General features: G+C 31.3%; 2 non-coding genes across 2 annotated transcripts; one reads left to right on the top strand and one right to left on the bottom strand.

The window, feature by feature from the left end:
• Positions 1 to 6399: 6399 nt before the first annotated feature.
• On the bottom strand, positions 6400 to 6471 carry Trnap-ugg (transfer RNA proline (anticodon UGG)). Its single transcript has one exon. It is a non-coding gene; the product is annotated as a tRNA-Pro (tRNA).
• Positions 6472 to 6650: 179 nt separating this feature from the next.
• Positions 6651 to 6722, top strand: Trnap-ugg (transfer RNA proline (anticodon UGG)). Its single transcript has one exon. It is a non-coding gene; the product is annotated as a tRNA-Pro (tRNA).
• The last annotated feature ends 9282 nt before the right edge of the window (positions 6723 to 16004 follow it).

The following is a 16004-nucleotide window of genomic DNA, read 5'->3' as shown; positions in this document are numbered from 1 at the left end:
GAAGAGGGGATGTAAAGTTAATTGCATATCTTGATTTAAAATTGTTTACATATTTCTGATAACTAACAATTTTGTTTAAAGTAGTTTTTTCACCATTTTCACTGTTATTGTAATTCCATTTCAATTATATTACAATGATAAGTTATCTCCTTTATCCCACTTATAATTTAGCAAATAGTAAATCTTTCCTACAGTCACCCGACAAAGTGGGCTTCCTTGCACTGATTATAGTACAGAAAGCTGCTAATTGCTGCATTTACTTACTTTGACGCACACTTTTTCCTTTGTCGCACACCAGTATTCCAAGCAAACAACATGCTATATAATAACTGTTTTGCTGCAATCGAGAACTTTCTCACTAAACTCACTAAACATTTTCTCGTGTGCAGCAAAGTGTCACTTCGCCCACTAGTTATACAAATAGCTATGGTGGACGCAAACTCAATCGCCGCACAATCTTTTATTTATAAAATTATTTTTTTGTTAATTTTTTGTAGACGTTTTGTTAAACAAAGATTTTGGTTTCCTTATTTTTCTTATAAACACACACTTACGTATTTTTATGGAATAATTTGTGTACTACATTTTTTGTAATTATACTGCAAGAACAAAGATTTATTCCTACATTGAAAATATATTAATTGAGAGACATCTTCTGCTAGGCGAATCAATGTTCAGTTTTTATTTAATTTGAATGACTACCTCTAGTCTCAAAACATTGTACATTTCTAAATTCTTATTAGTTGTGTAGTTGCTATTTAGGTTGTCTTGGTTAGTAATTTGTTTATTTTATATATTTGTTTGTTATTCTAAATGTGGTTATTTATTAAGATAAAATTTTTGTTGTACAGTAAAAACAGTATGATCACGTACACAGTATAGTGGTATTGATAAACGTTGGATCAATCAAGGTATTTTGATCTATTTATGAAATCAAGTTAAACAGCGTATTAGGCCTGGAGAAAATCCAGAATTGGCTCAAATGCATGTATTCTGAGATTAAAACAAAACCCCTTTAAAGAACACAATATTTATTATGAAAGCAAATAAAACGAACTTAATAAAATAGTAGGTTGACATAATATGTTAGTATTAGCATTAGTATGTTAAAGCAACCCTATTGAATATACCATCGTAAGGTCGTAGAGGGTAAATCATATACTAAAACTGACGAAGGTTGAATGGTCAAGATTGTGCGACGAGAAAAACGGAAGATCTATCATAAATTTGAAGAACGTTTATGTTTGATTTACTTTTTCCAACTCAAAATTGTTAACTTTTTGACAAATTTCCATCCTAGCAAGAATTTTATTTCCTGGAGAAGTATTTTTACCTTCATAGCTATACTTTGGCAAAACGAATCGATAGGGCCATAGTATTTTGGCTAATCAAGAATACTTGATCGGTTTAGAGTCTTAAGAATATACCTTAAATTCCTTTGAAGAGTACTATCTCCTGATTATTAATACTTTAGCGATTGGTTGCCTTCTTTGTTCCTTCGGCCCATCATCACCCTTGGGTAACATTGATTCTTTCCACTGCTGTTTGATAGATTGATGTGGATCACCAATTTCAGAACTGCTATTTTCCATGGCCAGTTCAACATATTGAGCTTTGGAAGTTCAGCTTCGGTCGTAGGGACTAAAGTTACTCAACTGCTAATTCTAGCCTCATTCTACAACTGCATGCTAGCAGTCTAGTAATATTGCTCAAGCCACTCCAATGAAGTCACTTTCCTCGCTAGGCACTAGTCGCCTCAAAGGAATGGATTCAGTTTATTCACATGCAAACCAATAGGGCCAATGATTCACAAAGTCATATCTCCGTGGACACAGCCCCAAAGAAGTAATGTAAGCAACTTCACTTCTCTGTCACACAGACGTATGGCTAGAGTCGCTAAAATCATTGCTACAATTTACTTTTAGTTTGCACAATGTTAAATTAAGGGTTAGCTCAATATTCAACTCAAGATAGGCCTGAGAAATAGCTGATGTTCACTTGCATCAGCTGTATGGTTTATGAAGCCATTTATATCTTACGTGTCTTTTATATTTGTCATTTAAAGGCTTTTAAACCACAAAGATGGCCGGTGTGTTCATTTTAAGCCTTTGTTTCTCGGTTCCATTGTTCAGTCAACTTGCAGCCGAGAAACAAATAGTTCCCTCGCGTTCGTACTTCAGAGAGATAACTACAACCACTCTCTCACGACTAAGCTTTGAATAGTATGGAGAAATTAGGCGAATGTAAATGAGATAAAATTACATTTTGTGAAGCAGTCATAGCATTTAATATTTTTGCATTAAATAATATGTAACATTATATCAAAATATTTTTTGATTACGTATATAACATGTTTCTTTGTTGAAAGGAGGAGCATTTCTCACAATATAATATTCAAACTCTTTCAGACAAAAACCTTAAATTAATACAATTAAGATTATTGCAATTGATTAACTTTTGACCTTGTTTAGCCTAACTGTTTATTTATTTTTACTTGTATTTCTATATTTAGAAATAACCTACAGCAGACAAAACACAAACCCACTATTTAGTAAATAGTACGCAATATAGTAATACAATTCGTAATTTGCAATAATTAATATGCCTTGTAACTTTATAATGCTATTGACCATCATAGAACCAACTTGTTTAACTGAAACAGCTGTTAAGATTCATTAATTCCTTTTAAATATGAATACTCATAAGGTTAACATGGGAAACTCCAGAGCCACTGGGGCGGAGCCCGAAAGTCCAATCAGAATAAAAACTACTTAGTTTTCCTATTAAAAGCCTAAAGAATCAGTGTATCAAATTTCAGCCTCCTAGGTAAATGGGAAGGAGAATAAATTAGTGATGAGTGAGTGAGTCAGTTTAGATTCATACCTACTTAAATATTTACGAATTCACGTATTCTTAAATAAACACAATGGTTATTTGTTAGGTTAGTTTAGCAGTTGAATAATATTCTGTGTAATTTTAACTCAATAACTCATTTATTTAGCTAGGTTAACATTACAACTAATAAATTAGCTACCTAAGTCAAATTTACTAAAAATAAATATTAACTAACTTTTAAAAAATTTATAATTTACTTCTCAATATACTGGTAATTAATGTATGGGAATTTATGTTAAAATGTAGGTTCATTTTCTATTTATTTGCGTAAGAAAGATTATTACACAATTGATAGTTGTATTTACGGGTGTACCACAAATTGCCTTAAATATTACACAATGTTTCGATGATGTTTAACTCAACAAGTTCTGTGTAAATTTTATTTATGTAGTACTAACCATATCAAATGACATACTTGGAAAGTGTACAACTACAAGGGTATTAGTTTGATTTTGTAAACACCACCAATCTCCATAATATGTTACATACAGACTAATAAAAGTAACAAAATACACTTTTAAGATGGCCTCAATATTTCTACAAATCATCGGATAAAACTCGAGGTTATCTTACTATAAACTAGCTGGACCAATGCTTGAAACATACATCAGAATTACATCGACAAAGCAAGGCTGGTTATCACAACCACACAGTCGTCTTCCTTCTAAGCCTCTTATGTTCTTAGAAGCTCCTTCGCTATTTATTTTCCAAGATATTTCAAAATGAAACATAGTCTAATGTTTTCTAATGCATTTGTCGTAGCATAAGCGATGTACCACTAGTCTACAGTGAAACCGTCCACTCATATTGATTTGTAGTTTTTTTTTAATTTAGTTTACGGAATTTTAATTATTTCATACACAACCATCAAGATAAGGCGTGGAGACGGTTTTATCGATTTAACAATTACTAGAACTCATATGAGCCTACCTCGGGAGCTAAGCAGACCGAAATCGCTCAAGGAGATCATTATCGGACCGATATTGAAGGGTTTGGTGCGATACCAATTATACGAGCTCTAACTGTGCTCCACCGATGTTCAAATTAATGCCTTGAATAAAATGCTTTAGAGCGCAGTATCTGAATAGATAATTAACCATACCAAATAAAACACCATAGCAACATATTAAAAAATCTTAAAATATACAATAGTGAAAACTAGTTAATTTTCCTTTAACATATCAAATCGTTTCTTTCCTTTTTATAAATAAATATTTTTAATTCCTCGTAACTTAATTCTGAAACACGAATTTCAGGGTCTATTGACTCTGTAAACCAAACACTGCCCAGTAAACGTGGTTGAGAAAAACCAATTGAAACATGTGTTACATTCAACGCTTGGCCACTAGAAATGTTTGTATTTCAACGTTTTAGAGTTTGCTAGTCTTAAGTAAATACTCAAGTCTAGCTACACGTAAAACGTGAATCTTGAACAAATTAAATTTCAATTATGCTCTTGCTTTTATCATCTTTATTTTATAATGGATGAAGAATTTAAGAAAGTGAGGAATGTTCAGAAGTCATTAATTGACAACCCTTATGTTAGACTTTAAAAAATGAAATCTTATTATGAAGTACTGGGACTCAAATGCCTTAATAAACTCCCCAAGGAAATACTGTTGTTAAATAACAACATTTTCAAAAATAAAATTCTTCAGTGGCTGACTGTACACCCTTTTTATGGGCTGGGAGAATTGTTTAATGTTCAACCAAAGAAATCGTAATCTAGTCACTGCCTTTTCCATAGGTATTTCTTTTGTAAATAATGTTTTTCACTAAATTATATCTTGTATCTATTTTTTCTGTAAGTATACCGTAGTCTTCACTGTGCCATCTAAATGACCTTTGTATCTTATTTCATTTTTTTGATAATGCCTGATTTGTTTATGTACTGTAATTTATCTTTGGCTTGTATTTTTGACTTGTATTTTTGTATTTTTTTGTTTTTTTGACATGTAATCAACCTTATTGACGTATCCAAATGCATGTACATGTCTAACGGAATAAAATATTGACTCCCGATTCTTGATTATTGACTCATTGGGGGAAAATCAGAGATCCTAATGTTGAATTATTAAAAAGAATAATCCAAAACTTGTAGTGACTCTCAACGGATAATTTTTAACATCTTACATTTACACAAACTAAAAAATATGTATTCAACACCATAAGAGAAGTGGCCATAACAAAAACAGTTTTCTTCTTTTATGACAAGTTTTAAGACGCATCTAAAATACATTTACCATTAAGAATATTCAAACTGATTCTTTTTATCACAAAGTACTAGTATTATTTTAGTTTTCTCTTATGCCTCAAAATAATTTAACTTGTAAATCACCAAAGGAGTGTCTCTCAATGTGTACAGAAGCATTGTACGGGACTCGTGCCACGGAATACAATTTTGTTAGTTACAATCCTGGAAGCATGCCTCTTCTCTGGGCCAGGGAATTACTGTTAACACCTCTACTTATTGTTCAATTTGTTACGATGCTTCTTGAATATGAATTACGAATCATGATGCTCCTTGATGCTTCGAAAAGCGAGTTTTTCCTTAGTACTGTTTGAAATTAATTTGTTTAATGAACTAGCAAAATATGTGACAAATGTGTTGCTCAAATAACGGTTAACATTATTATTATTTTGATTTAATTCCTTCACTTTCACTAAAAAGAGTGTTTTGAGATCTAGATTGTTATCATTCGGTCAATATTTCATATGATCAATAAAGAATATAATTAAAATTTGAATAACTTCTTGATCAGCATCGTACGTGTTATTAAATTACTTGAAAAAAATGAAAATATTTACGTCTATTAACACTAACTTGGGATTTACACTTATACTGTTGACTCACAATACAATACTTATTATACATATGAAAAGTGGTGATCGATTTCGATTGAACACTCCAATCATCATCAGACCCAATAGGCGGATGACAAGAATCAAAATGGCGCCCCTTATATACAAGTTACCGTATGTGAGTCAACAGTATATGTGTAAATATATTATTATAAGTGTTATTAGACGTATATATATATATGTATACATATATTTTTTCAATTAAAATTTTGCCATCGATTCAAAATATTTCCGTTTTTATAGTTGCTGATTTTGTTTAATCTTTAGGTCTAAAGTCTTTTGGAGGTCTATGGACGCAAGAATATACACTACTCATGATGTATAGAATTGAGTTTCTGCAATACAATTTTATACGATTTTCTAGAATACAATTTTGATTTCAACTCCTTAACTAAAGCTTACATGGAGTTAGGTACCCTACTCTCCATACTCCACCATCGCACATGCTGACAATTTTTTTTCCAGAAAGAGTTTTTAAAACACCGTTCCGCAGAGTTTCCCGTCCAAAAACAGAGCACCGTGTGCCTAGAATCTAATACGTCAGTGCAAAGTGGTATAAAATTACATAAAACATGCGTAATAAAGGCAGATATGTAAAAAAATTGAATAACCTTACTTTAAAAAGCGACATCAAAACATCAAGGGCCGCTCCGGGATTTGAACCCGGGACCTCCTGCACCCAAAGCAGGAATCATACCCCTAGACCAAGCGGCCGATGTTAACATTAATAATAGAAGAAAACAAGTGTAACTGAAATAGATGTCAGTGAAAGTGAAGACTCGAGGAAGAGGTGACGGCTGGTGGTGTCTGTCGTCGTCCCTCCCTTGAGGCTTTACTTTCACTGACATCTATTTCAGTTACACTTGTTTTCTTCTATTATTAATGTTAACATCGGCCGCTTGGTCTAGGGGTATGATTCCTGCTTTGGGTGCAGGAGGTCCCGGGTTCAAATCCCGGAGCGGCCCTTGATGTTTTGATGTCGCTTTTTAAAAGTATATTTTTAGTTTAAAATGTAGCTATTTTTTATTTAGTTAGGTACTGAATCTTATTTTAATGATGTTGACAAAAAACATGTGTGAAGTACGTACGTAAATTTAAATTAATGTTTGACATTAAACAACACAATTACTGTACTCTGATGTTGATAAACCCAAATGAACATTACACCCAACAAACTGTTTTGATCAATGCAAAAGTGAACTCTTTACTAGTAACTATTGATCAAATTAATCACAGTCACGCTGTCAATCTATTTCCAGAAAAAGTTGTCAAAACTCTTTATTCGTTCTGCAGAGTTTCCCATAAAAAACCCGAGTACTGGGTATGTCTTTAATATTCCCGATGCTGTATCACATATTTTTAGAAATTCTTATAGTGGCACGTAAACATAAGTATGCCATTCTCATCCACTTGGTTTGTTCAGCATAACAAATCTTTGGACAAAATAATATTTTTTTAAAGACAGTGTAAATTGATTAGTTATCTTTTCGGTATTCATCTAGGCATTGTTGTCAATTTGTAATGCCCTAAAAAAAAACATTCCAGAACTCGGTCTTATTAAGGCCTGCCGGACAAGAAAATAACCCACATAACACAGTACATTTACAAGCATTGTTTGATTTGGCAAAGAAGTTACTGATCAAAGTCGAACGAGTTTTAAAACGAAGAATAAGGCGTTGTGAAATTCTTTCATTATTCCACTCACAATCTTCTCCTGAAATTGAGTTTGAGTGAGAACCTTTTGCCATCACCTCCTTAGCTTTACAAGTCACTCCTCGATCTCTTCCCCTCTCCCTCGCCCTCCTAGCTTCTCCATCCCCTCTTTTCTTTTAGGTGTTGTTTCAATGAAATTTAATTATAGTTATTTTTTATAAAATTGTGGTGAATTGATACAAACAATTAAATAAACAAATGTAATTCTATTGCTACTTATTACAAAAAAACCTATACATTACCTACTTAACTTACTTACTTGCTTGTTAACTATTTATTATTTATTATTATAAACTTAAAGATAAAATTAAAATTACTTATTAAACATTAAAATGGATAATTATTGTGCGGCTAGGATGAAAACTAAATCACGAGATGAATAACAATATGAAGTTTGAGACAGACTTTCTAGTACACAGTAAAATAACTAGCTTACTACTACCTCTTTCAAATAGACACACCTATTGATATTTTTCCATCATCGTTTTCACCAAAACGAACATTGTACACTTTTGGGCTAAAAAATCCAAATTCATCCCAGAGAGAGAGAGAGAGAGAGAGAGAGAGGGAGGGGGAGAGAGAGAGAGAGAGAGAAATTCTTTATTTACAACAAATTTTAACAGACTAATTTTAACATTAATTAATTTTATGGATGTCATTTAAAATTATTATTAATTTTACTACTACTGTTTGACTGCTTGTAAGGACTTATATTGATAACCGATTCAGTAATAAAACCATAGATAATGAGTATATTTAATAACTTGTTATTTCAAAGTTATTTTTTCTCTATGTATTATTTTGGCTGACTCTTTAATCTTAGATGTACTCTATAAATCTAAGTAACCTAAGTTAACCTTTAATTAGTACATTTAGCAGTTTCATACACACATTTCTCATTTTTTTGAACATTTTTAATGGTTTTACTTTTTGAGATTTACAGAAATGAAAGGGAAAATAAAATATGTTATGGAGAACACTAAACAGCAAAAATCAAGACTACAATAACAACAACAATTGTCTCAAATCTTAAAATACTAATACTGAGTATTATTTTATCGTTCATTAGTTTTGGCAACTTGTTGACAAAGGTCAGAATTTTCGGCTTTATAAATTTTTTCTTTTATCCTTAAGATCAACCCCTGAATAGCAAAGCGGCGCATGGAAGAGATGAGTTTTCAAAACACATTTATGCGCCAAGGTGGGGTAAGGTTTAAGGCTTTATTGGCATATTCCTGGGTTATTGCATTCCTTCCGCCAGAAGGTATTGATTATGATGAATCGAATGCGACCTTGGAATTCTTAAAGTTGGACCACTCCGAATGTAAATTTGATAAATTTTTAAGTTCACTGTGACTTTTGCAAATTCGTGTGGCACGCTATGTTCTTGTAAATTCTCAAAAACTTAGTTTCTAATTGTTTCTCATTTAATATGCACGATGTCCTTTGGTAAATATTTGAAAGACTTGACATGGAGTTGTACGTAAGTAAACATATTTTGTCTAATTGATAAGTCAAGGAGAAGAACCCGTTATGTTTGCTCAAACTTATATGTTCTGAGCTAATATCTACATTAACCCTCCCCTCCCCCACCCCCCGCTTTAATAATTAAACATATACATTTTCTTATAGGCCTACTCTTGTTTTTAATTTTTTTTTTTCGATAGAAAATTATACTTTGATTCGTTATTCATATTTAAATTTATATTGGTTTTCACTTAAATTGAAACGTTGTTAACAATCTTGTTTCATTTTCCCCCTAAGTAAGACATAATTGGGTGATTATAGGCGATGAAAATAAAAATTTATCTTTTTTTACATTATTTAAACACAAAAAATAATTATGAAATAGTATTCAGATATAATGATTGTTTGAAACTGCAAACTTTGGTGTACTAAGATTTAACATGAACATCCAATGGGATAATTAATTTTATATAAGAAAAAAACATAATGATACGGATTACTATCAAGATTTCTTTATCAATAAACTGGGGTTACGCTATCTTATTAGTAATAAACATGTAGTTTTGCATTGATTACAAAACTAATAACAGCTGTTACCTACGCTTCTTAATAATTGGTTCAATGTTTTAGTCTGACTAGGTCTTCTACGTATAAAACTCTTGGCAACACAAACCTAAAATAGACCAGCTTTTGCACATCGTCTATAGATTGTCGACAATCTATATTACTTGACTGTATTCGTAACCTAAAGATCGTCTCAACTGTGCAAACGGTATAACAGTATGGTTTAGTGGTACTTTCTATTATAAAACATTAATTGTATAATGGATAAAAAATCCTTAAAACTGGGAAACCATAACTTCAAGACAATGTCAATCATCCCCTCAGTATGAACGAGCAAAACGAAAAAAATATTTCGTGATTTGTGATTTACTTGATGCCAGCCGCCCCAAGTATAACAATATAAGTAGGGCCAAGTAAGTTATGAAGGGTATTATATGAATAGGAGATGCCTTCTGGAATATGAAGGGGAATAAATCACAAATGTAATACAGAAAGACTGAGTCGACCGTTCGTCTTACAACGTACCCCTAGTTTAATCTTCAACAAACTTATTTATTTTAAACTTCATCCTTTACTCTTGTAAGCAATATATATGGGCCAGTCTGCAATATAAGAAAATAATACAAACAAAAATATGAGGTACGTTGTTAATAGTCAATCAAAACAGAATGCTGTGTGAGTACAGAATCACCTGTATGATAATAATATAAACTATATACCTTTTTCTAGTTTGGTAACCCAATATTTTTATTGAAAGTATAATTCAATATGTTACTTCTACACATTGACATTGAATTGTGTTTATATTCCCTTCTACTTGTTATGGGTTGGTTAATACTTTTACATATTGACTTTGAATTGTGTTTATATTCCCTTCTACTTGTTATGGGTTGGTTAATACTTTTACATATTGACATAGAATTGTGTTTATATTCCCTTCTACTTGTTATAGGTTGGTTAATACTTTTACATATTGACTTTGAATTGTGTTTATATTCCCTTCTACTTGTTATGGGTTGGTTAATACTTTTACATATTGACATAGAATTGTGTTTATATTCCCTTCTACTTGTTATGGGTTGGTTAATACTTTTACATATTGACTTTGAATCTTGTTTATATTTTCTTGTATTTATTATGTAGTTTATTGAATAAATTACAGGAACACAGATGATTCCATGTAATTTTATTTGAGGTCCTGTAGTGTGTGATTTTTTTGTAAGCCTATTTTAATTATTTTATGTTAAGTTTTTTCCACATTTTTTGTAAATTGCCTATTACGTATAATTGAATTGCATTTTTCTTAGAATGTTTTATTTGTTGGGACTATTACATATCCAATTACAATTTAATTTGAAAATAAAATACGGGCCAGACTGTAGCGAGTTCTTGTAAAAGAGTTTATAGTAGCATTTTGAATGGTATTTTTTTTTTATCAATATGTTTTATAATTAAGCATTATTCAATATTAACATAAATTTCTTTAGGATAACAAAGTCCGTAGTGAAAAATAGGTATTACAGTTTGGCATTTGTTACCGTATATCTATTTCTCCAAATATAATAATTTTATGACTTTTTTATACCTTTATAAGTAATATTATGTAGTTAATACAGTATCGCTCACCCAAATTAGTATATATAGTAATTGTGTTTAGGTTTACAAAAATGCTCATGAGAGCAGATATAACCTTTATATATGTTAGGTAAGGATATATTGTGCTATGATAGTCGTAGAATAGTTTTATTTTCATAATTTCCCAAGCTAGCCTTGGTAGAATTCTGATTTCTGGCCTAATATACATAATTATTTATTGTTTTGAGGGTCAAAACCGACATTGGTGATTTTCTATTGGACTCAGGTTTTTAGTTTATGATTCATCAATTTAGTAACTTATATTGATTGAAATAAATATTATACTGTATTACGTACTAGTAATTTCAATGCGAAGATTAAGCATGCTTTAAGTTCTAAAATGTAGAAGAATACATAAGGTTGATTTACATACAGTTTTAGTACAGTACAAACATTTTACCCCAACGTATACAATACAGTCTACCATATTGTTTACATTAACACTTAAAACTTCAATTACCGAGGAATCACTTGATTACTGGAAGCGTAATTGATTGTAGCACTCGATTTGAATGCAAATGAGAAAACTGATTAAATGTTTTGAAGGCTTTATTTAAACATAGATTGTTTTAATAAATTTTAATTGTGTATTAGATTAAATTTAGTATACTAATTGGTTTTATCAGAAACTTATAGAGTACCTAGTAAAATATATTGTCTGATACTGATGTAATACTAAAACTTCAGTGAACCTTAATTATTTGTAACATACTGTTACTAATTTATGTCCCACTAAATAAGTAAAGTACTATACAAATGTACAATTTTTCAGTAAAGATTTTGTAAATACTTGTTGTCAAGTAGATCTTTTTCCAAGGGAGCAATGTGTTTTATTTACTAAGTTGTATTGGGAAACTTTTTGTCATGCCGAGAGAAATAGCTTTCACTTTAAACTTTAGAATGCTATTCGATACATCGTGACAACTGTTAGGCTTATATTCATTTTACCTTCTATTTTTTCATAGGACGCTAGGCACGAGCCTGGGATGTTTTTCACATTACTTCAGGCTAGACCTAGGGGTTGCGGCATTATCACTTGGATAAAATCCATTGGCGTTTTGGTGGGATTTGAACCCGGGACCTCAGGGACTGAGTCCCGTGCTCTAACCACTAGACCAGCTCACTCCCCCGCTACCTTCTAACCTTGGATAAAGTTGTCACGATGATATTTCCTTGAAATCATATTCAATTAACTAAGACCATAGTTGTTTATCTAACTTATTATTTTGACAAAATAATTACCCTAAGTTATGATTTGTTAAACTGAAAATAGTTTAAAACTATTTTTACTATTCTTGGACGGTAGATTTATCTGATTATCTCTCCAATTCCTCAAAATGTGCGTTTTTCTTGTCACTGTTTCTATATAGACAACTTTGAAGAAGGAAAAAAGCAGGTTTCTAGGTCTACGATATTATACTACAAAAGTATTAAATTCAAACTTTGCTGTGCTCACTCATGAAGCATAATTTTATTTCGTACCCTTGGAAAATGTGAAATGTGCATGATGAAACCAAATCAACTACAAGTTAAAATCTTGCTTAAGCATCGTTTGAAACATTGGCACAATTTGGTGAATATGATATTTATTTACAGCAATAAAATATAACATTTTTTATAACAGCAAGATAAACAGTGTTAAGCCGCACACAAAAGTGTTAACCAGAACTTAAAAGATGTTTTATTAAGTATAGAGTATTTATACCAATTATTTCCACTATCTACCAAGAAGTGAATATGCTATCTGATGTGTTTGTGACAAACAAAAGTAACACATACGTAATGATTTTTCTATAGATACAATGTTGACAGCCTGTCCCCACCCAGCAGTTTTAAGTTTTACTTTCACAAAACACTTTAAAATATATTAAGAATAGACCTGCTAAATTCATCAAAAATTGACCAATTCCAGAATTGTATTTTGTATTTTAAGAGCAATAAACTCTTCATAATCCAACCAGGGGCGTCATTTGGGGGGGCAGGGGGTGGCATTTGCCCCCCCTGGATCCTGGGCTGGAGAAAAAAATATGCTGTACTAGCCAATATACAAATATTTTCTCCTGTCAAATCCTAAAAAGCACAGCAGACAAAAATCTGTATATTCTTGTACAGTAATTTGAAACAAAAATTATTATCGTTTTATTGTCTTTGATAGCACATTTTTAGTTTACATAAATTAGTAGTTTTGTTATTCATTTACTTTTTCTGTTTGGTGCTGTACGATAAACCACTTACTTCTAGTTTATATACATAAAAATTCAGATTTTTTAGAAGCATTGCTTTGTCATTTACTTTTATGAATTATTTAAGCATTAAAATTATACATCTGTATAAATTTTACGTAATTTATTTTGAACATTGTAGACTACCACTTTAATATAGTTAAATAGCCTTTTGTACTTTTGTGTCAAATTATTTTATTGGTGATAAAATTTGATTTGCTTTTAAGTTCTTAAATACTTGTATTTTATTTAAAAACCAAAATAAACTGTTATAAACTATAGGCTATGAACAACCGTATTCATTGCTAAATGTTGTACAAGAGAAATTGGTCATGAATCTATGATAACAAACATAATATCATAATACATCATGGAACTATTGATCACGTTTCTTAGATGACTAACTTACCAACATAAAATTATTGTGTTTCTGTCTGTTGTCAATAGTTTTAGTTTCATTAACTTTCTGCCTAAATTTAAATAAATTTTACTAATAATTTTTTTTATTTGAAACCCCTCTTTTTTTGTTTCAAAAATGCAAAATTTTCCGGGGGGACCCCCGGACTCCCCTTGTTTGCTGGGGGGTATTCCGTACCCCCCATACCCCCAGTGTTTGCCCCCCCCCCAAGGATTAGGTGAAATGACGCCACTGAATCCAACATTAGCATATTCTTCTAATACGTTTGGGATGAATCAAACGTTGATAGTTTAATTTACTGAAGAGTTAGAAATATTACCCCTATAGTTTTAGTGCAGCTGCTGTGGCTTGACCTTTTAATCCTAGTTAGGAGTTCCTACAGAAGAGAAGTAAACATCCGTATCTACAGTTATACAGTGGGGTTCGAACCAGGGGCTGCAGAACAATCACACGCTTAAAACCTCTAGAATCACGGATGACTTTTATGTCATATTACTTCCAATGAACCAATTTTTCCATGTTCAGAAAAAAATCTATTCACTGTCTCTTTAGCACAATAGTTAAGTTATTAAGCTATTTACTTTAGCACACATTTAATTATTTTTACTTGAAGACCGCCGAAACATTAAACTGCACCTAAACCTCAATTTATATTATGAATTTAATTACTAGAGCTAGGCCTATAAAGTTAATTTGTTAAATTCGGCAAACAAAAATAACCTCCATTTAGGCCTATATACTGATAATCGTCTCCATGAATTAATAAATCACTTCATCGTTAAACTAAAACTCTGGTAATTATGTTTATTCATAAAATTATACATGTAAGAATTAAATTAATCTTCATACGGCCCATTTCCTGCTGATTAATATAAATATCAGATAATATTAATTTAATATCAATAATAAAATCATCGAAAATTGTGTAATGATCAGTTGTTACCCGGAGTGCGAAAAAGTAGAAATCAAAGTAAAATGTTAACTTATATTGGATATATTGGCAATGAATAGTGAAATGTATAATTAAATTTAAAAGTTCAACAAGGCCAATATATAATAAATTATTTTAATCCACAAGCGCTTTCAGAAACTATGTTTCCATCGTCAGGCTGTGTTTAAACTAATACAAAAAGTAAATATTTACAATAATAAATTAATTTATAGTATAGTTAAAACAGATGATGAAGAGAATATTGGAAAAATATATGAAATTGAATTGAAATTCGAATTGAAAGAACTAAAAACAAAAATGGAGAACAAAGGTCGCCACCGAGGTATAAGCGTCAAAAGACTGTATAGTACTATAAGTGTATAGTGTATACGTTCGCTTTGCAACGATTGATACCTGGTGACATCGGTCCTCCTTGATGGTGGTGGTGCATCTAGCCGGGGTGTATATATTCTCAGAACATTACACTTCTTTCCTGCGAGAACTAAAATATAGTTTCGCTTATAACGAGAGAACGGTTTGACTTACAGTCTTGAAGTAAGGTTATTTTTCACTAAAAACCATATATGAGGAATCCATTTAAAACTGTCGTAGGTAATCAAATTACAGGGCGTTCCAAAACTGAGGTTCATGGGTTCAAATCTGAAAATATACAGGATGACCCGTAAGTAAACAGCCTAACTGAACAGGGTAATGGTTCTATGGGTCAAAATAAAGAGAAAATCAGGAATAACATTGTTTCCCAAATGTTTCGTTAACCCCTCCATTTTGTATTTTTGACATAAACATTTTTATTTTTGAATGTTTTTAACCGATCTTTATAAAACTTGGTATGTAGTTTAAGGTAGAAAAGACCAATTTTAGAATTTTGGTTTTTGATTTTCTCTTTATTTAGACCCATAAAACCATTTCCGGGAGTTTGGCTGTTTACTTACGAGACACCCTGTATATAAAATCACATTAATGTTTGATATCTTTAAATATCACTTGGTAAACCTGAACCAAATCTGATTCAGAACCTGGACCGTTTAAACTTGAATTGTAAAGAAACCATGCAAAACAACAATTGAAATATAAACTCTGCATAGCAAATGTCGTTTCATTTAGAGCTGATTGTACTTAAAGGTTAAACCGTTTAAAACATTATAGACATTCTCCTGACTTTGAAAATGACCAAAACAGCCTCCGTGATGTAAATTTAATCAGTCGTTTATAAAACAATTCTTTATTTATCTAAAAAATAACATCGTTTTAACAATATACTACATAGTTTTACAGC

The sequence above is a fragment of the Macrosteles quadrilineatus genome, unplaced genomic scaffold, assembly GCF_028750875.1.
Source record: "Macrosteles quadrilineatus isolate MER2022 unplaced genomic scaffold, UCM_ALF_1.0 Scaffold_7__1_contigs__length_78375512, whole genome shotgun sequence".
Taxonomy (NCBI): Eukaryota; Metazoa; Arthropoda; class Insecta; order Hemiptera; family Cicadellidae; genus Macrosteles; species Macrosteles quadrilineatus.
Note: the sequence above shows the minus strand (reverse complement) of the source record. Positions and strands in the feature narration are given on the sequence as shown.